The sequence below is a fragment of the Xiphophorus maculatus genome, chromosome 5, assembly GCF_002775205.1.
Source record: "Xiphophorus maculatus strain JP 163 A chromosome 5, X_maculatus-5.0-male, whole genome shotgun sequence".
NCBI lineage: Eukaryota > Metazoa > Chordata > Actinopteri > Cyprinodontiformes > Poeciliidae > Xiphophorus > Xiphophorus maculatus.
The window spans coordinates 6,813,339-6,837,080 of record NC_036447.1 but is presented as its reverse complement, the minus strand read 5'-3'; positions in this window follow the sequence as shown (position 1 = coordinate 6,837,080).

Sequence of the window (23,742 nt, the reverse complement as noted above, 5' to 3'; positions counted from 1 at the left end):
TGGTTTTGCTCGTCATTTATACCTCAGGTCTGGCCACTTAAAATCAGCTGATTGTATATTAGAAACACACACACACACACAAAAAGAGAATCAGGACTTTTGGTACGGCTTGGTTCCAGATTTTTAGGGCCTAACACACAGAGCGGATTTTAGATGAGAGTTTTTTCTCGACGTGATTGTTCGTACTCTTCTTGCTCCTCGTGGCATGTGATTTTTGCTTTGTTTTCCTACAAACAAACAAAGATAAATTCCTTCAAATGCCAGAAGCCAGGTTTTATGAATATAATGCTGTGTTCTCTTTAGCACATACAGCCGTGGGAGAGCAGAACGCACACACACACACACACACACACACACACGATGCATGTAGAGCGACACACACTCTCCCTCCTCATCAGGTAACCACATTTTGTGTGGGCGGGTTTTATGTATAATTATGAAGCTGAGGCTGCCGTGTCTCTGGAAGCAGGTGGGTGTGTTTTGTCCACTGAACATCACTGCTGCTGGCTGCTTCTCATCACTGCAAGCTTTCCCTCTGTGAAATCCTCACTTCCTGTCCGTTTTCTCCTTTCCTAATGGCACGTCTTTTTCTTCTCCTTTTTTCATCAAGCTTTAACCCGCCTATCCAGATTTTTTTCGTGAATCTTAGTGGTCAAAGACATAAAAAAGCTGCATTTAAGTATTTTTTTTCTCGTCTTCCTGACACAAACAATTCCTAATCGTTTTAGTTATGAGCAGAAGCGATGTCGCACCAGCTACTCTAAATGAGTAAAACTGGAATTTTTCAAAATTAAGATGAATTAAACGAATTAGAGTTTAAATACTTTTTTTTTTGCTAGTAATTTGCATACTAGCACAACAGAAACAGCAGTTCTACAGAATGCAGTTCGTTACACTGCAAAAACACAAAATCTTACCAAGTATTATTACTCTGCTTTCTAATGCTAATGTCTTAAACACTTGAAATAAAACAAAAATAACTTTCCAGTGAGATATAGAAACTTGTTTTAAGTCAATAATGAAAAGATACTAGTTCTAGTGGCATATTAATTCACTTATAATAGGATATTTTTTTCATATTATGAGGTAAATAATCTGCCAAGTGCTTTTTCCTTAATATTAAGGAATTATTTACTTAAAACAAACTCATATGTCTTGTTGAAAAGTTACTTGTAAGTTAGTTCTGTCTTATTTCAATTTTACTAAGAGATTTGCTCTAGAAAGTAGAGTAAAAATACTTGGTAAGTTTTTATGTTAACCCTGTCAAAATATCAAAACCTGGCATGTAAAACTGAAAATGTTCCTTGCTCCCTAATTATTTTATCATGAGCGGAGACAGTGTTACACCACCTGTCTTAAATTAGTAAAACTGAAGTTTTTCTACAGTAAGATGAAGGCATTATAAACTTCGTTTAGCACGTTTTGCTAATGATTAGCGCAGTTAGCGCTACTAGCACAACAGAAACAGGCAGCAGTTTGTGTTTAATCTACATAATGTAGCTTTTTAACCTGCAAAAACACAAAAAGTATTTTGTCTAGTTTCTATTGCAAATATCTTAGTACACTATAAGACAAAGCTAACTTACAGATAAGTTATAGGAGCTTGTTTAAGTCAATAATTCCTTAATATTGATGAAAAGGTTGTAGTTCACTGTCATATTTCACTTATAACAAGACATGTTTCCTATATTATAAGTGAAATAAGTGACGTTTTGGCCTGTTGCCCCAGTTTCTTGAATGTCAGAGAGAAAGTAGCCGCAGGAGGACAGAAATTGTTTTGTTCTGGAATAAAATGTTAGTCATTCGTGGAGGTTCAGAATTTGTTTTACAGAAAATGTAAAATTTTATTGCTTCATCTTCAAAAACATTTGCAAGAATAATTAAGAGGTTTATTGAGATCCAATTTAGCAACAGATATTTTTATTTTAACCATGTAGAATAATAATAAACACACCAGCCCAGAGTTTCTCCCCTGCGTTTAAAGCGGCAGTCTTTTCCTCCCGTTTGTCGCGGTTCTGTCCAGCTGTGCGTCGGCTGTACTCTGGAGCGATGCTAAGTTCTGTAAATGTCAAAGCATTAGGAACAGACGTGAAAAGCAGTCGCTCTAACCGTGTGGCTCCGAGAGCAGAACCGGGCGCAGATCTTAAAGGCCAGGCACGCCTCTAAAGTGATGCTGATTTGCAGCAATCAGTGATGGCGCACCTTTACCTTCTTATGTCTGACATGGAAAAGCTGCTGGAAATAAATTCCTGAATTTGCAGCACAAGATCTTCTTGAACAATGTTCAGAATTGTTTGATTTGGACAATTAAAGCACTTAGATTACAAAACTCTGCAATCGCTCACCTCTGGTTTCATTTCTACAAACTGCAACTTTAAAAGCCAAATGTACGGAAGAGAATTAGGGCCAAATATGTCTGACTTTCTTTTCTCAAAAACAAAATTGTTCTGACAAATGTAGTCTTCAAACTCAACTCTACCAAATAAATTTGTGACGCGCTTTCAGTGTGGATAAAAGCAGGTTTACAAACCCAGTAACATAAAAGAGACAGTTGTGATTATTTTTGCTAGCAACATAATTGACATTAACCTAAAAATGTCTGATTAGTATTTGGATTTTGATATAGATTGACGCATAATTAGAATTCTGAAATTAATCTGTCAGAAGTAAGAAACAAAATTGGGACACTTTTTCTCCCAAAGACAAATGTACAGAAAAGGATTAGGACAAATGTACAGAAAAGGATTAGGGTCAACAAAAAAAGAAATTAATCTGAAATTAATGTCAGAAATTAAACTTTAATCTCAAAATTCTGACTTTATTTCAGAATTTAAAGTCAGAAATTAATGTCAAAATCTTGAGATTTAAGTCAAAATCTTGAGAAACAAAGTTTGGTGTGCATGTCTGATTTTAGTTTCAGGATTCTGACTTGAATCTGTAGATTTTGATTTTGATCTCAGAATTTTTACTTTAAGTTTAGAATTTTGAGATGAACATCAGAAATGAATCTCAAAATTCTGAAGATAGTTAGAATTTTGAGATTAGTTTTAATTCTGATTCTAAAGTCAGAAATTAAAGTCAAAATTCTGAGACAAAGCTTGGAATTCTGAGTTCTAGTCAGGATTCTGAGGAAAAACATGATCTTTTCCATTGGCCCTACTGTTCTTCCATACAGACGTCTTTCCAGATTTGCTTTTGTTGAACTCGGTAATCCTCCTGTCGATGTGAGTCGGTGTGAAAGGTTCCACAGAGCGGCGTTTTTCACAGTCGCTCCTGTCGCCCCAGCAAACCTGCGGCGCTGGCGTACGTCTCGCCCTCTGATGGCGTCTCACAGATGGCCGCCACACAGAGCTGCAGATTCAGACTCTGGTCTGAGGAGGAGGATGAGATCTGAGCGATTCAGAGATGCATAAAGGCTTCCACCTCACTGCCACCCTGAGTCCATCAGAACCGGGACACAGACTGATAAAACGCTGCTGTTATGGACCTGGGGGGCAGAAAATACCAAACCGGGAAATGGTTTTGAAGGAAAAATATTGAAAAAGACTCCTAGGGCTTTGTAAATGAACTCCATGTTGTCCTTGTGAGTTGCCATGACGATCTTGCAGCATTGTTCCCATGTGGAGGTGCGTCTGGACCTTCAGAGCCACCTACGGAGACCAGCTGCTCTCCTGTGGCTCTGAGCTCAGACCCGGCTCCGCTCTCACTAATAATCACACTTACCTGTGACTCCTCACGACCAGGTGTGATACAGAGGAAGAAAATAATAATCAGAATATGGAGATTCGCTCCGTTTTCTGTCTCACAATCTCACATTTCAACCGTTTACCTCGACTCGCTCTCGTGTTTACCTATAGAACACGTTTATCAAAATCCAGACTCATCAGTACAACCTTAAAAATGTATCAATCAAGTCAAAGCAGGTTTTTTTTATCTCTGTACTGCCTAACTCAGGGGTGTCCAAAGTGTGGCCCAGGGGCCATTTGTAGCCCTTCGAATGACTTTTTTGGCCCGTGAGTCATTAAGTCTCACGGGCCTTAATGCTAACTTGACCACAAGTTAGCAATGGTAAAAACAGTTGATGACCCCAAAAATGACAATGTTTTAAAGGCCTTTTTATGTTTTGGATATTTAATGATGTAGAGATTTCATTAAAAAAATTATTGTGAGCAAGAAAAAACAAAATAAAATCAAAAGAGCATTTTTTATTAAATTTTATGACGCCATTAGTTGAAATTTGGACGCTACTGGCCTAATTAAATCAAACTGTCCCTCCATTCCACAAACAATCAATGAATACCTGAGTTATTTTTATTACACTAATGCATAACTGTGACTTTATTGCAAGATTTTCACAAAAAGGATAAAAAAAAACACTGCTACCTCCCACCAGCACGTGGCAGTATTTTCTTTTCAGCCTTCATATTGTCAAGTCAGTGATCGATTACTGCAAGTACCAAAAACTAATTTTTACCATCATACATATGAACAAATATTGCAAAAATTCCTGGCAAATATTTCTAAATTAGCGTCACAAAATCAGCGATTTTGACTACAAAAAATATTAGAAAATCCTGGTGGAACGGATAAATGTGCAATTATTAAATATTATTAAACCTTCAGAAGAACTTATTGAATGCATGTGCAGCTATTTGTTAATATTTGGACAGTTGAACAGATTTTATTGATACACAAACGCTTTTATAACAAAAATAAAATCTTACTGTTAGCATAGTGAAGACCATCATTGGACTGCTTTTATTGAAAAGCAGAACATAAATTATTCAATAAATATTAGATGTAATCTAACATCTATTAGTTATGGTAAAGTTATTTAGATGTGGATAAACTGCGGGACACAAATGATTGAATTGCTCTTATTCTTAGTGGTTTCTAGTTTTATAAATGTACAATGTAGTTCCAGTAATAAAATTAATTACCGTTTTTATTTATTTCAGTTACTGAAAATGTTTTTTCAATTTAACCTTTTATTATTTTGTTAATTATGATAACCTTGGTTCTCACCGGTTTAAATCTCTGGATGTTGATGTTGTTCTCCTCTTTCCTTCCTCCTTCTTCTTCTCTTGTGTTTTCACAGAGGTTTGGTCTTGTAGATGTTTTATTTTTTATATGTTGCACCCCACGGCTCTTGCAGCCGTGGGAGAACTGGGGGAGACCATTATCCTGTTTAATGTTGAGTTTTTCTGCAAAAAGAAACGGCTGCTCAGCCTTTCTACTACTCAATATTTTAAAATCTTCTTGTTATGAAGATCCAGGGTAATTATCTCCTCATTCACGTTTAATTTATGTGATTAAAAAAACAAAAAGAATCAGCCAGTATGTAGGGTTTTTATTCTATTAAACCCCAATGTTCAGTCCACCTGTTTTATTTATAGATTTAATCTTAATTTGTGGCCATGCACCGTCTCTGTTACCTTTAACTTGTGAAGTCTACACTACATGCAGATGCTCAGATCGGCCGGTGTATTTATAGCGGAGCTGAGCAGCGGCGCTGGCTGCTGAGTGGGATCGATAGGCAGGTCAGACGGAGCAGCGCTCACTGGGCAGAAATGGAAGTACGCTGTACTGACAGGAAGTTTGGCAGGTGAGAAGAATACTCTCAGACAAGTACGCAGGATTAAATGTCGCGCAGGTGATCGCTCCTGCAGGAACAACAACTGCTCACAAAGTTTAGACTCTTATTTTTCTTGTTGTGTATGTTATTTTCAGCCAAATACTTTTTTCAGTGCTTTATGAACAGCAAGGATTGTAAATCTGAATAACTTTTTCCAGGGGAGGCCCATGCAGAGCTTACTTGACGGCCCACCTTGTCGTTTTTATTTTGCTTTCTTTTTTTTTTAAGAGATTTAACGTTCACCATTTGGACTGTTGCCTTCCCAAACGTTGAGATCAAGCGGAGCCGCTCGGTAGACGGTCGCTCCAAATGAGTCCGCAAACGGGAGAGTAACACTTTGTGTTTGTTTGTTCTTACTTTCACTGTCTGATGATATTTTCCATCCTGCTGTTTTTGTTTTTTTCTCTCTCTCTCTCTCTTTTGGGTGTGCAAAAATGTAAAGAAAAAAAAACTTACAACACAGAATACCTCAGAAAAGAAATCCATGTAACCTTGACGACCCTTATATATATATATCGTCCGATCCTGGCCATCCTCCCAACCACATCCGATTTTCTTTTTCACCATACCAAAAAAATAGAAGAAAAAAAAAGCCATACCAGAAGGAAAGCGGTCGCTTCTTTCTTCACTTTGGTTTCACATCCTAACCTGTGCGTTCTGACCCGGAAATACTCTCGGCGTGCAACCTTCTGCAGCCCGCTGCTTGGCTGCTTTGAACCGTTGCCATCGCTCATGCAGAGTGGGTTTGCTGGAAGCATGAAGGCCGACATGGAGAACACTTGAAGTCGCACATCTCCCACCTTCCTCCTTTCTTCATCTATCCTTCATCTTTATTAAAAACTGAATGTAAAAAAAAAAATACATAAACACTACAAACCTCTAATTTACCTATACATATTTAAGAATAAAAATACTCTATATGTGCACATAGATATACCTATACAAGCCCCTCATAGACACAAACACAAATGCATATGTATATATAAAATCTCTTATGTCAGATACTTTTATCTTGAGAAGGAAAAGGATGGGCCTTTTCCATCGACGATTCAGGGAAACAATACAGAAGTCCAGTGCAGAATGTTGGGTTAAAAATCTCCCGCTCTGTCGCTTTTGGTGTTTTCTTACTCAGTTTGTGCTTGGTAATTACCCCATGATGTAGCATAGGGAAAATGGCCACAGCCATTTGAGTTTTTCATGGTTGTTTTGTTTGTTTTTTTTTACAGAAGATGTAGTAAAGGTAGACTCTCGTGTAGTTGTAGTCCAGTCTGATTCTGTGAAGCAGGAGTGGGGACGGGTGGGTGGGTTTATTTTGTAAAGCAGACTCTGTATTTATCCAGTCGACACGCCGTCATGTGTGTATGTACGGGGGGGGGTTCCTTTAGACAGGTTGTACATAGAACCGGTTCACTCATCATCCACCTTACCTGCCCTTTTCTACAGGTGAGGCTGACGTGCGTATGAAGGCCTGGAGGCGCCTCTGTTGAAAAGTCTTGATGAAGGAAGCGGAGACGTTGCCCCTCTCAGTTATTTTGCATGCTGGTGTACATACCCCCCCTCGCCGTATCAGGCCTTTTGTTTGAGAAGGCTCGTTATTGCAGAAGTGCTTTTTTTATTGGATGTTGTCAGCGGGACGGATTCTAATGTTTTAAGATATATTCCCTGAGAAAGTAAAAAACAGGAGCACCAGAGGTGTTTTGTTTGTCACTGCAGCAGCTTTCCTAGTGGTTTTCGGCTCTTTTGCGGTCATTTCTTTCCTTGTGTATAATAACTGCGTGTGTGAGTGAAAGTGTGTGGCTTTGTAAGAAATCGTGGAAAATTTTTGCCACTTTTGATTTGTTTTCTCATCAATATTTTAACCTCAGAGCAGCTTTTAGGAACATGAACATATGTTGCCATGTATGTAGGTTTAAGTAACCGCATATCTCGACATGCCCCTGTTGTCTGCAGAAGGAGACCCCGATAACTCCCCCCAAAACGCCCTCAGGGATCCCACACAGCGCCGTTCTCGGTAACATTCAGGTTGGTAATCGACACACAGGCCTCTAACCAACCAGTACCATTTAAATCAAGTGCAGCCAGAACCAGAGTCTGGTTTCAATCATTTTTCTTTAACCCAGATCCTGTCAGGAGCAGCTATGAATGTCACATTTCAGAACCGGTGGATCTTCACGAGTTCTCGTTTAAGAAACGGTCCGTGCAGGCATCTGGGGTTGTGTGGTGGAAGTCCCGTGTTTTAAACGTTTAAAGGGGCAGCGTTATGTAAAAAAACAATTTTTTATCTTTATGTCATGTTATAAAGTTATTCCCTCGTCAAAAACAAACCTGGAGTGTTGCCTTGATTCTTTCATGCATGTTTGAGAAACCCGTTAATCTCCATGGCATCCATTCCGCTCTGAAAAACGCCTGGACGGACATAACCCCGCCTTCAAGATGCAGCTTCCCAGTAGCTCTCTCTGCAACTCCCCCGTTTAGCTCCTTAAGACTAGCCAGCAGCAATTAGCAAACACCTGGTGGAGGTCATTATAGGAGCCATTTCACTGGCATAACACCTGTCATGAACATGAAGTCTTAATGAATGTATGATTGTTGTCATGAAGTGTGATTTGGTAAGTAATGACATTAATGGACTTTTAATGCAACTCTGCATGAAGTGTCATTCTTTTTACCAAATAATGCAAAGTTGACATTTTTAATGTAACTTTGCATTAAAAGTTTCATTATTTACCAAATCATACTTCATGACAAGAGTCATAAACGTTCAAGAAGACTCCTTCCTGTTCATAAGAGGTGTTATGTTAGTCCTTTGTGTTACCAAACGTGGAAACGATGTTTAGTATAGAAGCCATGTTATGACTTCTTGAAGGCAGAGTTTCAGAAAAAGCAGGAGCTTTTGAAGAGACAAAGGCCCAATTTCAAGGCTTTAAACCAGGAAGTAACATTTTCTTTAAGTTATGTTTGACATATTTAGTATTTTCATAACAATTGAAGGTAACATAGCTACCTGATTGTGCTATAAAATGGAACTATGTGCCTGGAAAACTCATAATGCTGCTCCTTTAACTCCACACAGATTAATGACTAATAAACAAGATGAAATTATCTGTCTTGCTTTTTCGGCGGCTTTCTTCTGTATTTATCGTCTGATATTTGGAGAGCCACTTGTGTCTGCTGAGTGGCCGATGCCTCTGCTTCTCGTTTCGCTTTGTGTCGCTGCACAACGCTTGGCTCATGCCACGGCTTTGGGGAACCTCCTGCAAAAACGTTCACATCTATTTTCCCACCAAACGACGTAAACAAGCAGCTCTGAGTGTCAGAATTGTGTCAAGAATTTAACCTTAAGCCTCCTTCAACGAGTCAAATGGTAATGTTTCTTTAAAAACGTGTCTTTAAAATTGTAAATCGTGCGATCAGAGTTATCAAGATTATTTTTAACATCGCTAATGTTAGTTTTTGAGATTAGACGGAAAGCCCTGAATGCTCTGGAACCATGAAACACTGGTGGTCAGACGCAGGAAGTGCGGTCCAGGGCTTTGGACTCATTTGGCTACAACGACAAACCTCATCTTGTGTTCGGTCTCGGTTATCGTCCCACTGAGCGTTCTGACGTGTCAGAACCTCGCCTCAGTCGCTGAGCGGTTTCTGGACGCCCCACATCGGGGCTCGTTGGGCTTTTTACGTCACTCTTTCTTCGCTGAGATTTTCTTTCTGAGTTTGGCGATATATACCTCATTCCTTCAGTCCAGCCGGCCCGAATGGGCGCTGTGCCGATGCTCAGGATGCTCAAGCCCCCTTTTACAGTTTGGTCCCACCTGGACTTTACCTCACACACACACACGCCAACACACACACGTATTTACACACATATACACAGTTTCTCCAAATATCCCAAGGACCTCATTTTTCAATATCTACTGTTTACAGTTTGACAAAAAAAATGTATAATTTAAAAAAATATTTTTCTCATGTTGTAGTTTTATTTATGATATAATATTGTTTTTGTTCTTATTTTGTACCTTGTGAGTTGGACTTTTATTCTTCTAGACTTTACTATTACTGTCCATGTAAATGAGCACTTAACAAGGATTACAAAAATCAGGTTTTGTTTGATTGACTCGCATTTATTTTTGTTTGTTTTGTTTTCCCTCTCTGTTTTAATGCAAATTCAATATTTTTTATTCTGTTTGGGCTAATGAATAATTCATGTCTGATTTTCGGGGTTTGACCAAAAGATGAAAAATGATTGTTTCCTTTTATTTGACAACGGTTTTGCATTGGACATCAGGCAACATTGATTAACTCTGTCTTTGTGCATGTGTAAAATACTTTACTGGTTATGTTATATTCAGTTTGGTGGAAAAAAAAGAAAAGGAAAAAAAAAAGAAAATTGCCATTTTTGCCACACATTTCAGCTGTATTGTTGTGTAAGGTAGTATTCACTGGATGCTAGAACTTTCTTTTCAAAACCACTATTCTTCTAATAAATTTTGTTGTGAAACTAAAATCTGTTTGCAAATCTTTTTGTTCTGAATTAAACGAAACTAACATGAACCTTTTTTAAGTGTAAAGTAGAGCTGTCCCTCTTGCAGCTCAGTAACCTGTACACTTTAAAAACAGTATTACCAAGTATTTTTGGTCTAGTTTCTAGTGCAAATATTTTAATACACTTGAAATAAGACAAAGCTAACTTACAACTTCAGCAAGTAATTATTTAAAGCAATTACGGATTTACAGCGAACACTTTTTATAAGAAAAGAAGATTAACGTTGCTTATAAGTAGGTGTTATTAGATAGATGATAATAGCTATCTAATAGGCGCCTTAAATTATTTAAGGTGCCATGATGTGAAGTGAGGGACAGAGTACAATAGAGTGACTGAAATTGTTTTTCAAAGTTGTTTTTACCAGTTTATTCATGGCTTCTACTTGTTCAGTCAGCTAATTGTTGTAACACTCCTGGTTGGGTCTCACAGACGTCTGTATTTAGAAACAGCTAGCTTAGAAACTGACCCTCCTGACGTGTTGATCAAATTACTGACTGTCTGAATTCACACCACATGATTTAGATCACTATGTCATGAATAGTGTGTTTCTTTACACCGGCAAAGCCTTAAAAACTTACAAAAGACGAGATGCTAACCAGTTTTTTTCCATGGGCTACATGACGGTGCGGCACTGTTTCCATGGTTACAGTAACCGTTAGACGCTTGTTATTTGATATCTTTCTAATCACACTTACTTATAAAATATGTGGATGTTAATCTTCTTACCTTGTAAAAAGTGTTCGCTGCAAATCCGCGGTTACACCGAGGGCTGCCGGTCGTTATTGTTATTAACGGCTGCCCCTCATTATGATCGAGTGCTGCTATCCATCGCCGCCATATATTTTCTCATTAAAAGTTATACAATAAAATTACAAGTATGATTTGGATCCTTGTGTGTTTGTCCAGCCGACCGCGCAGCGCCCTAAGACCATTTTTAAAATGAGATCAGCTAAATAGAAGCGATATAGATTACAGATTTCTGTTATATAGCTTTAAAGGAGCGCATTGGTTGTTTTGACGTCCATCATGGCGGCGAAGTGGGCGGAGTTCTGGGGAGCGTGACGGTAACCATGGAGACCGCGCCGTCATGTAGCCTAGAATATATAAAAGAAAAAAACTGGTTAGCACCTCGTCTTTTGAGCCCCAGCCAGGTGTGCTACGTCACAGACAAATTAGCTCCAACAAGTGGAAGCCGCGAATAAACTGGTAAAAACGACTTTGGAAAACAATTTCAGTCGCTCTGTTCAATACTCTCACCCCTCACTTCAGACATCCATCATGGCGCCTCGAATGTACGGTGGCCCTGAGGTGCAAACCACTTCAACAAATTCAAAAACACAACAGTAATGGAGCACTACAACAGGTATGTCCCAGTTGGAGACCTGAGAATTCGCTGATTGGACAATAGGCACGAATACGTATACGTCACCGCCATCTTGAAAGTGGCAGTGGAGAAAACGTGCTGCGTGGACTAGTTTCAACTGTTTACAGTACAAAGTGGACCCACTGCCTTTACTTTTCACAGGTAAGAATTAAAGATAATGATGACGTAAATTTACGAGCAGAATTTCTTGACTTTGTGGCAGGTACTGTGCATTTCCGTGGTGAAACAAACTTCTAAACAGAGAAATAGTTCCTTTGTGACTAACTTGCCCTACTTAACTACTCTGATTATTTCCTTAGCTTAGCTAACTTTTTTTTTTTTTTACACTGTGTTGTTTTTCTAAAGCGGGAGAGGCGATGAGAAACCTGTAACGGGCGCTTTTGCCGTTTGTTTATTGTTGCCATGGTTACCTAGAAGTTCGCAAGACAAGTCGCTGTTTGTGGCCAAACATGGTTACTTTAAGGTACGTCCGTTGTCTGTAAGATGTTTCTTATAATTTATGTAGATTAAAATAATTTGTTTGATATAACAGCGAACCTGAAGTTGACTGAAAGTACATTAATCCAGAGAGCAGCGCGGAGGCGGAGGGTTTGGTCAGGACACGTCCATCAGGGATGTATTTTCTATTACACTGTTAGTTAATTGGCAAGTTAGTTACAAAGGAAATATTGTGCTCCAGTCACCGAACTGCTCCCAGTTTGACCAGCAGACTGAACCCCTGCCTGTGCTCTGTGTTGCCAGTATAATATAAATAAATTTGTAATGTACTGCGCACTTTTTTCCTTTCACTTTTTGTGTATTTTAAGTGAAATATCTCAATTTTAAGTATTAGGGTATTATGACAGTTTATGTAAAGAAATTAAAAGTAATTTAGTCTCTTAGATTTCGTTCACACTGCTGTCTATAGCACAGTTGACATATTACACTGTAAAAAATATTTTTAAAGTAAAAATATGTAGCTAAAGTTTGACAACTATTACCAAAGTTTGTCTTTACAATAAAATGCCTAAAAATTTTAATTAAGTTATGTTTTTTTTTTTATTTATATCTTGAAATAGCAAATGCACATTGAATTATGGTATTGTGGTAATATGTTCATGAATACATCACTGCAAAGGTGTGTGTGTGTGTGTGTGTGTGTGTGTGTGTGTGTTTGTGTGTGTGTGTGTGTGTGTGTTCATCAATAAAATCAATTAATCAGAATCAGCTGTATCAAATGTAATTATTGTGCCCCAAAACAATTAAATAATCACATCAAAAAGTTCGAAACGTCCTTTGTTTTGTTTTTATTTTCATTCCTAAATATAATAATGTGTGAGAGATTGTGTCAGTGACATTCATTAACTTAAAATACTTTGCAAAACGGCACTTTACAAAGTTCGGACCATTTACTTGTATTAGCTTGCTGGTAGATAAGCCACGTTCAATATGGCGGACGCTACAACGTATGGCAACAACGGGCCGACCCGACCGAGCGATAACTTCCGGTTCAAAAGCGCCGTCGTCCAATCAGCGATCTCTCAGGTCTCCAACTGGGACGTACCCTTTCCGTCTTGTTAAAGTTGTAGTGCTTCGTTAATGTTGTTGTGTTTTTGTAATTTGTAATTGTGCTCCGTTAATGTTGAAGTGGTTTGCACCTCAGGGCCACCGTACGAATGATTCAGTGACGTAGTTTCAAAGCGTCAATAAAAGAAAACACCTACTACTACTTTACTGAACACTAACAGAAAACATCAGATTCATTTAGGTATAAATAAACACCTTAAACAAAAATAAACCTGTATATACATTGTATATTTCATGAATTAATTCAGCCCACAGTACTAACGTTGCTCTGCGATCGACTCCAGCCGAACATTTATTCTTTCTCCAGTTCACCTCTTTCTGGCCTCCCATCCTTTTGTCTTTCTCCGTCTCTTCTTCCTCCTCCCTCTCTCCTGGCTCTCCTCTCTTTTACTTTGGTTCTTTCCGCTGGAGGGCTTGTGGAAAGCGGCCTCTGCAGTGCAGGGAGGCAAAAAAAGACAAATAACTTTTCAGGGCACAGGAAGTAGGTCATCCTCTTATCAAATATTTATTTCTCACACTACGCCTGGGGCTGCGAAAAGACTCCTTCTTTAGTAACCATATACAGCGTTTGTCCTCTTGTTTTCTTACTTTGCTTATTTGCACATATATGGATGACCATGGTCAATGTCAGACAGAATAAATAAACCAATGTGACTACTGGATGGTTGTTGAAGCCATTTTTCCCTGTTTTTCTTCTTTTTTTCCATTAAATGTATATTGATATAGCTTTTCACCCCAGCTTCATGAATCAGTTTTATCCAATTTTGCGGTGCAGCTGGTAATGTCTGTCTCAAATTGGAGAAATGAAATTGAAAAGTTACTTCACTACGCAGATTTGGTCTCCACATAGAAAACCTGAAAGTAGGATTGAAGTTTTACAGTCAAGACTTTCTGTTTTCTGACACTTTGAATTGTAAAAAATGTATAAAAAAGAAACTCGATCGGAGGCTTAATGTGACTTTTCGAACTCTACAAAAAACACAAAGATTATTTTTTCTGTATGCACAGAATAGACACTTTCACAAAGCTGGTGTTTTTCAAAAGGATTCAAACCCCACGAACTCTCTCACATTTTACAACCACAAACTTTGATGGATTTTATTGAGATTTAGGGCAGCAAACACAAAAATTAGGCATAAATCTGACAACCCTGATCAGTCTTTGCTGCTTTGAGAAACTAAAAATCTAAATATCTTTAATCCTTTGTTATTAAAATCAAAATACTTTTGTTTTGTTTGGTCATTTTTTGGTTGGTGGGATGGATGGATGGATGGTTGGATGGATGGATGGATGGATGGATGGATGGATGGATGGATGGATGGATGGATGGATGGATGGATGGATGGTTGGATGGATGGTTGGATGGATGGATGGATGGATGGATGGATGGATGGATGGATGGATGGATGGATGGTTGGATGGATGGATGGATGGATGTATTCACCACCGCAACCTTGCACTAAAAGCTTCAATGTCTCCCATTGTGCTGTAAAATCCAAGCATGACAGAAATTTGCCCTCACTAAACTTAACAGTGGAAACATCTGCTATAAAATATTCTCCTCTTTCCGACCTTTACTCCTGAGACATGAGCGCACGTTTCTCTGCTCTCCGTCTGCTTTTCATATACACACCGACTCCTGTGAAAATGTCAAGGGCTCCATCAGAAGCGTCTCCCGCTGCGGCGTGTGGTGGCTGGGCTCAGCAAGGCTCCCCATTACTGATTAATGGAACCACATCAGCTTATTCAATTAAGACTCAGCGGCCGCCCCATACGGTTTTCTCCCCAGGCCTGTCTGAGCTGCGTTTAGTGGTTTAAAAGAAGCACCAGTACAGGAGCCAACGTGCACTGGAGGGTGGCCACCATAAGTCACATTTCTTAACCTACTTTACAAAAACTCCCTTCTTTTAAAAAGCTTTCTCTTTGATTTGTCTTTGCGCTTGAAAGTAGCTAAAGAAATGGGTTCTTTTATATTTGCAGAATAGTTGTTATTAAATATAATGCTCCAGCAGCAGGTTCAGAAATGTTTCTTCTAGCATTTAGTTGGAAAAGAGTTTAGAAGTTATGTTAGAATTTGCACAGAGGACCAAACCGGGGCAGCAGAGACACAAAGCTGCTGAGTTTATTACTGCCCTGCACAAGGGCGTGTCTAAAACTGCAATTTAATCTAATCACAGGTCAAACTTGAGGCCCTGGGGCCAAATATGGCCCGCCGTAAGTTTTCATCTGGTCCTCTAGACTCCAAATTAGATCAATAAGTCCTTCCAGTTCTTCACTAAATTCACACATTGAACAAATCCCCACATTCTTTCTGATTTTACTGCAATTGCTTCTCAAAATTGGTCAGAAACTTTGGGTTTAGTGACTGCTTGATGTCCATGATTGATACAGCGAGTAATAAAAAGTCACATTTAGCCTCATACATTAGCGCAAATATTGTACAAATATTTTAAATATTTCTAAGCTAGCACCACAAAATCTGATTTTGATTGGAAAAACCTGGGCAGAGTAATCTGTGAAAAGATGTTCAATGTTTAATTTTAAGAAACATTTATTGTATGCTGAAAAAAGAGATATTTCGTGATATTTTAACAGTTTCATGGGTTTTATTAATACATTCTGGCTCAACCGATTCTTTAGGAACATTCAGATTTTTGATTTTTCCCTAAATGAAACTGTGTTAGACAGATCTACATAGATCTATGTATGTAGATAGATAGATATCTCTTTAGTTAGTGCATTTAGAATCTAAATGCAGCCAGAATGAAACCACATTTATATTCATATATTTGAATTATTTATTTCAGATATGAGAAAACCAACCGAAACAAACAAACAAAAATAATTAAATGAATAACAGTCCAACACTAATAAACGCAGTAATGTCAACATGTTCGAAAAGGGAGTAGAAAGAAGCAAATGCTTATTTAATCCTTTTTTTTTTAAAACTAAAAGAGACGCGGCCATTTTCTCACCAAAACCCTCAGAAATTTTCTTCCTTTTTTAAAAGAAAATTTCTGAGCTCAGTCTAAAACTTTCTGAGTTTTTTTCTAGCAAATTTTTGACTTTCCAAGCTCAGAAATGTTATTTTTATTGTAAAATTTCTGAGTTTAATCTCAAAAAGTCAAAGTGTTTTTTGGCAAAAATTGACCCTTCTTTTTATTTTTCTGTCTGCAGTAATGGCCCTTAGATCTCAGACAAATGTTTTTTATACAGTATGTTCATATTTTCAGACAAAAGGAAATCATCATAATCGTAAATAAAAACAAGCGACATGTGAAAACACTGTAATATTTAAAGCCCCCATTGTTCCTGTACTTTGTGCCTTGAACCATGTTTATTTTTAACTGGGTTATTTTTTAAGTTCCATAATTTCACTCCACATGTAGAAAAGCTGCACTTTTTAAAATTTATACAAACAAAAAGATGCTTTGGATTTTATTTCCCCCTTTACTTAAATCCCTCATCTGTACTGTAAAACTTTTCAGAATATTTCCAGGAAGCTTGTTTATGTTGCGGCAGTGAAATTTAATTAAAGATTAAAACTCTAAATGACCAAAAACAACGTGAATTTGAGCCACTTTCCTCCTGATGGAAACGAGCTTCACTCCGTCCTTCTTCCTCTCTCAGGTCACCTTGGAAGTTTTACCTTTTTTATTGTGTTTTTTTTTTTAGAAACGTCTGAAAAATCCAGTTTGCCTCTGGCGCTTCCTCTTCTCCGGTCTCTTTTTGTCTCTTAACGGCCAACCTCTTTCCCAATCTGCTCCTCTCCTCCCATCTTCACCTAATTTTCTTAATTTTCCCTCCACCCCTTGTCCTTTTTGTCCTCTCTTTTCTTCTTCTTCTTTTGTGTAGCATTAACTGTATCTTATAGGTATTGTAGCGGTGCAGCAGCCTGGAGTTGTGTGCGTGTGTGTGCGTGTGTGTGTGTGTGTGTGCGTGTGCGTGTGTGTGTGTGTGTTTAGACCACTGGCCTCTGGACTTTCGACAGTAGATCCAATGAGCACCGAGAGACCACTAAGTCTAATCATACTAATAAAATGGCATCTGCTGGAGAGAACAGGGAGACGCACGGCGAACGGAAAGGTGATGAGAAAAGACAAAGAAAAGAAACAGATAAAAGATCCAAACAGAGTAATAATAAAATAACAGATAGTAGAAGAAGAATTTGTCGTACAGCAAATCGGAAAAAAAGGAGGAAAACACAAGAGAACGGACAAAAATATTTTTAAAACCATATAGACGACAATAAAGAGAACAATAAGAACAATAAACCGCTGTGGAAAAAATGAAGAGACAACTTAAAATGTCAGTTTCTCTGATTTTACTCTTTGTAGGTTTATGCTTGAGTAAAATGAATATTGTTCTTTTATTTTATGAACTACTGACAACATGTCTCTGAAGTTACAAACAAAAATTTTATATTTATTAGCAGAAAATGAGAAATGGTCAAAATAATCAAATTATTTTGGACCTCAAATAATACAAAAAAACCCAATTTCATATTCATTTAGAAACAACAATACTAATGTTTTAACTCAGGAAGATATGCAAATATATAACATGTTTTTATTATACGTCACAGTACAGCACACATAGCAACAGCACATTAATGAAAAAGAAAACACTACTGTAAATAATGTTTTAATTTAAATAATGGGATTGTCAAAGTAAAGAAAATATAGACAATATTACTTACAAAAGAACAAATTAACACATGGAAATATAAGAGCAAAAATAACACTAGGCAGATCTACGTAAGAAAAAAGAAACAAATAACGATTAAAGAATGAGACAAAATGGCTGAAAACCGTATCACAATAAAAGCGTTTATAAGCAGTGGATATCAATAATAATTATTGATTCGTTTTTGATAAATATCTGACATTCTGCAGTTTTTACTCCACATTGTTGTTTTTTATTTTTAAGCAGTTATAAAAAGGCATAGTGGCAAAACTTTAAACTCCTTCTGTGCCAGTTACTCTACAGGTCGTTGCTAGGCAACCAAAGGATGTCTGAGTTGCTAGGCAACCAAAGAGAGAGCGAGTCAGTTGATTCCACCAAACTAGAGGTTGAGCGGCTAAAGCTTTTCCTCTGCCTACAGCCCCCAGAATGCTGTGCGGTTCTGGACCGGAGTTCAGTGAAATTATTGATCAGACGTCTCATCTTTCCATATTGATCACATATCTGTTCTTTATTGACTTACTGGCAAGCCATAGAATGAGAACAAAACTCTGAATTACCACACGTTTTTAACAGCCGAAATGTTCCGCATCCAAATACTTGACGAAAGGAAACCTGCAAACAATTTTTTAAAAACGTATTTATTATTTATTTATTAAAATAAATAATAAAATAATATCCCAGGAAAGAATCAGTTAAGACATGAAAAACTGTGGAGAAGAAGAAGAAGCGTTTTTAACAGGTTTGGTGATGGAGAGGGAGAGAGGATGCAGAGATGTGATAAATGCAAAGGGGAAAAATTAAGTGAAGAGCAGGAAATCAAAACTGCAGAGAAGTGGATGAAAAGTGGAGACGAAATCAAGAAGAGGACAGGAAGCAGCAGACGAGAGGAAGGGCAGGAAGATGAAATCAAAGATGAAGAAACAAAATGGGAAATACGATGGCAGGAATCAAAAGAGAGGAAACAAAATGAAAGAGAAGTAAACAAGAGGCACAAAGTAAACCACGGGAGAGGGGGAGGGGCAGAAAAGAGAGATAAAGTGAGATGAGAGGAGCGTAGGAGGTAATAACAGCTGAAAAGGCAAAGAAAGACGAGTGGAAACCAGAGCTCAACTGGAATCATGTGGGACCAGAAGGACATGGAAGGTAGTTTTATACAAAAAATTAAAGACAGACTGAAGTAAAGCGAAATAAGAAAATAAAGAGAAGCTCTGTGTGTGAGAGAGAGATTATAGTGTGAGTAATGAGGAAACAACAGGTGAGAGAAAAGAAATGGATTCTAGACTGGAATCAAAACGAGAAGATAGAAGAGGATCAAATAAAAACTAGAAACAGTAGCTGATATTTAGGGTGGATTCACACCGGTTTGTTTTAATCAAACTCTAGTTCGGTTTGTTTGTTGACATGTGAATGTGAAATCAAACTCTTAACGTGAATCAAACAATCCAAGTCTGGTCCGCCTAGAAACCTTAAGATCAGTTCAGTTGAAGTGAAATCTGGTGCAATTTGAATGTATATGTGGTTTCAAGTAGAGAGCAGGAAGTGGACTGTAGCGCAGGGCATTCTGGGTAAACATAACCAAAACAGCTGGTGGTCTTAAAAAAGCTAAAGAGAAATCCACTAAAATCTGACATTTTGTTTACATTTCATGAAGAAGGAAGGTGCGCTCATGTCTTCTTCTGAGGTTTTTGTAACATTTCCTTCAGTTCTTGGAGCAGCAGCGCCACCACAGGCGAGGAGGGGAACAGGTTTTTCAAAGGGTTTAGATCAGGGGTCGGTACTGGAGGACCAGCATCCTGCATGTTTTAGTTCTTCTTAGGCCTCTGATGAGCCATCATTGGATCCAGGTGCGTTAAACCAGGGAGAGAACTAAAACGTACTGACTTACCAATATTTAAATATTGAGATTTTGGGATGAGGATGGGAGCTCGTCAATCATGTCGCTTGTGGAAAAATCCTAATTAGATTTTCTACCTGCAACTTGACATGGAAATAACGGAGAGATGAGAAAACATTGAGGTAAATCTTGAGTCCCTTTCAAGATTTTCAACTGCATCGGGAAAAAAATCTTGCTTTTGATCCGGTTTCAGGACAATTTTCTCAACAAATACAGATGAAAGCTGACCCACTGACGCCAAAAATTTGGTAACGACATGAAAGATTACAAAAGTTTTGGTGCTGTTAAATGTGAAGGCAGGTCAGATTTCACCTGAGAAGTATTTAAGATAAAAATCCTAAGAGCTTTCTCTTTTTTATGTTAACACCGTGGTGTTATTCTTTATGCTCAACATTTGATCCATGTGTGAGAAACAATTCACACTGCATCCAGAGGATCAGAGAGAGAAAAAACAGGAGCAACAGAGACGATACCAAAGAAAATGAAAAGCAGGAGGAAAAAAAGGCAAGATAAGCAAATAACTCAAAAAAGCCAAGAAACATTAAAGAAGCAGAAAAGAAGTGAAGAGGCAGAAAGAAAAGGAGGGAAACATCAAGGAAATAAAACATGCGGGGAGAAAACTGATGAAAAGAAAAACGGGATGAATCATCAGGAGAATTTAGGAGGAAAAGATTTGGACAAAAGAGGTCAGGAAACAAAACAGAGATAAAAGAAGACGGAGGGCAACATGAAATAGAAATGGGAAGAGCCACGAGGATCCAGTAATGAAGGAGAAAAGAGCGAAGAGGCCGAAACATCAGAGCAGGATCAGCATACTGCCACCTGCTGGCCTGAGGCGGAAAAACATGCAAGCCTTGTTTTTCTTTAATATATTTATAAAACTTAAAATACATTAATGTCAATTTATTAAGGTTAATAAATACCAAACTTTGGTTAATTCGAAAATTCAAATCTCTCTGGATTCATGAGGCGTTTGGGTCTTTTCTGGATCACAAATAAAAAAAGGCAATATAAAATTATAATTTAACAATTATCTTGAGTAAAAATATAATCTCTGTTTTGATATATAAAATAAATGTTAAATATTTATAAAATATTTTTAATAGGACCTTATGTACAGCGATGTATCGGGGCAGTGTAAGCAGGAAAAAAATAAATTTCTGCCAACAAAACTCAGAAATGTTCTAGAAAAAAACAAGGACATTTCAGAACTAAAAATATGCTGGAAAAACCTCAGAAATTTTTAGATTAATTCAAAATATTTCTAAAAAAAAAAGAAAATAAATTTTCTTTTTGAAAAGTTGAAAATTTGCTATAATTTTTTTTTGTAATTTTAAGATTAACCTCCAAAATTTGCTAGAAAAAAAAGAGTTTTAAAAGTAAACAATTTTAAAATTTAGAATTTTTTTTAGAAATTTCTGAGATTAATGTAAAAAAATTATTATTTTTTCAAGCAAATTTTAAACTTTTCAAACTCAGAAATGTCCTTGTTTTTTTCTAGATGTTTGGTGGAGATTTTTCTTTTCTACAGTGTAATCATTACATTAGACAGTTCCTACAGCCGCTAAAATATGACATTTATTGTTATTTTGATCTTTAAAATTTAGAACAAATCTTAAATATTTCTGCCTTTACTCCTCTTTACTCGTCTTTCTCTCTTTTTCTCTCCTTTTTTTATTTACTTGCATAAGGAAAAGTGTTAAATATAACCTAAATCAGAACCCTAACAGCCTGGGGTAATTTACGACCTTTAACAATATAAAACAATTTAAAAACAATAAAACTTGTCCAGTTCCGCCTCGTCTTGTGACCTGATGTATCATCGTGGTTTTAACTTGATGTTTAAACTTTTCTAATCTGAAAAACGTCATAAACCCTGCAGAAAAAACAGAAAAAAAAAAAAAAAAACTAAAGTTTTTCAGTGAAATCACGTCTTTTGTCTCTGGTGACTTTTAGAGTTTCAGACTTTGGGTTTTATTTGAGCCGACGCAGCAGAATCTCCAGCAGAACCTGCTGAAGGCTAAATTTGGGAGGTGTGCGGTTTATATTAACACAGTATGTGTGAGCATACATTAAGAGGTGATGAAGCCAGCTTGATTTATTTATTATTTTCACTTAAAGCTCCCTGGACTCATTTGCTCTTTGAAGCAGGAATGTTTTCACGTTTGTCTCTGAACTGCTTCTCTACGTCAACAGTGGACAAAAATGATTTAATTTGCTTTTCAAAACCCTCCTGCAGAATGACATCTGACGGAGAGGAGAGGAAAGCAGATGATGTATTTATGTTTGAATATTTTCTTTTGGTTCTTTGTGTGCAGCAGATCGTCGGGGTGAGGCGTTATTAGAGTCGGGGGGTTGGGTCGGTGCTGCTGTCATGAATTTATCCTCCTAAAGCTCAGAGATACGAGGGGGAAGGGGAAACATGGTGGAGGAGGAAGGTTTGCAAAGGTGGAGGTGGGGTGATGGAAAGATGCTGCAGCTTTCGCTGAAGAGCCAGCTGGACGGTGTGTGTGTGTGTGTGTGTGTGTGTGTGTGTGCGTGTGTGCGTGTGTGCGTGTGTGTGTGTGTGTGTGTGTGTGTGTGTGTGTGTGTGTGCGTGCGTGTGTGCGTGTGTGTGTGTGTGGTGGGGGAGGAACGTTGCAGCCGATGAGGGAATATTTTATGTTTTATGGTTATGGAGCGATGCATAAATCACTGTTTCATTAAACGGCTTCAGCCTCGGAGAGCCGCCCCCACCGCAGGACATCCCCCTCCTTCTTCTTCTCCTCCTCTTCTTCACACATCCTCTCTTTCTGTCTTTGATCTCACATGTCTGTTAGTTTCCTCCTCTTTCCCATCCCCCCTTTTCTACTCGTTCTTTCCATCACTCTCTCACTGCAACTCCAGGGTTCCTGCTAAGACTGAAAAAGTATGGAATATAATTTAAAGATATATAACTTTTATAAAATATGAAGCAGTTTTCTGAAAAAACCTTAATATTATTTTAACTTAAGTCCAGTTATTTCGCTGAAAAATGAAGAGAAATGCTATAAAATGTTGTTTTTTATTTGTTAAAACTGTCATTATGTTGTGACAGTTTAGTTATACGATGGAGTTTTAGGACGATAGTTGATAGAAAAAAGGAGTAAATTTCAGCCAAAAAGTTCAGAAATTTTGAGATCTCAGAACATTTCTAGAAAAAACTCAGATGTTTAAGCTCCAAAAGTGAAAAATATTCCAAGAAAAAAAGTCAGATTTGAGATAAATCACAGAAAGTTTCTACAAAAAACAGGAATTTATTGTGCTGCAAAAGTAAAAAAAATGCTTGACAAAACTCAGAAATATTCTAGAAATATGTTTTCTTGGAACAAAACCTTGAAAAATTAAATATTTCCTAGAAAAATCTGACAAATTGAGGCTAATCTCAGGAAAAATGGGAAATTTCTGAATTTGTGAAAATGCAAATCTCTTAAAAAATTTAAATTTGTAGATTACTCTGAGAATTTCTAGAAATAAGTACATGGAAATTTCTAAGTTTGAAAAGCTGAAAATCTTCTAGAAATTACTTTTAAAAATGTTTAGCTCAGTCTAAGAAAATTCCAAGAAAAAACAGAAATTTTTTAGATCCAAAAGTGAAAAAAATGCTAGAAATTTTTTTCATTTTGAGTTTCATCTCAGAAATATTCTAGAAAAAACTTGGAAATCTTTGATTATCAAAAGTTTAACATTTTTGTCTTTTGAAACTCAGAACAAAAAGTTAACAGTTCAGTTCCTGTGGGCCGGTTTACATAAAAATACATTTTGATTTATATTTTTTAAAATATTTTTAAATCAAAACAGATGGTATCTTTAATGTAATAGCAAAGGATCAATATTTAGCCCAACATCTCAGAAATATCACTACTGTTACTGCGATTTATGTTGGTGCTTTTATTTTGAAATGTAAACAGACATTCCCCGTTTTCCATTTATACTTTAAAAATGTGTTCAAAAGGATTGAGAACTCTGGAAATTGCCTCCCAGGATGCAGAGAGTTCAAAGGTCGGGCAGATGAG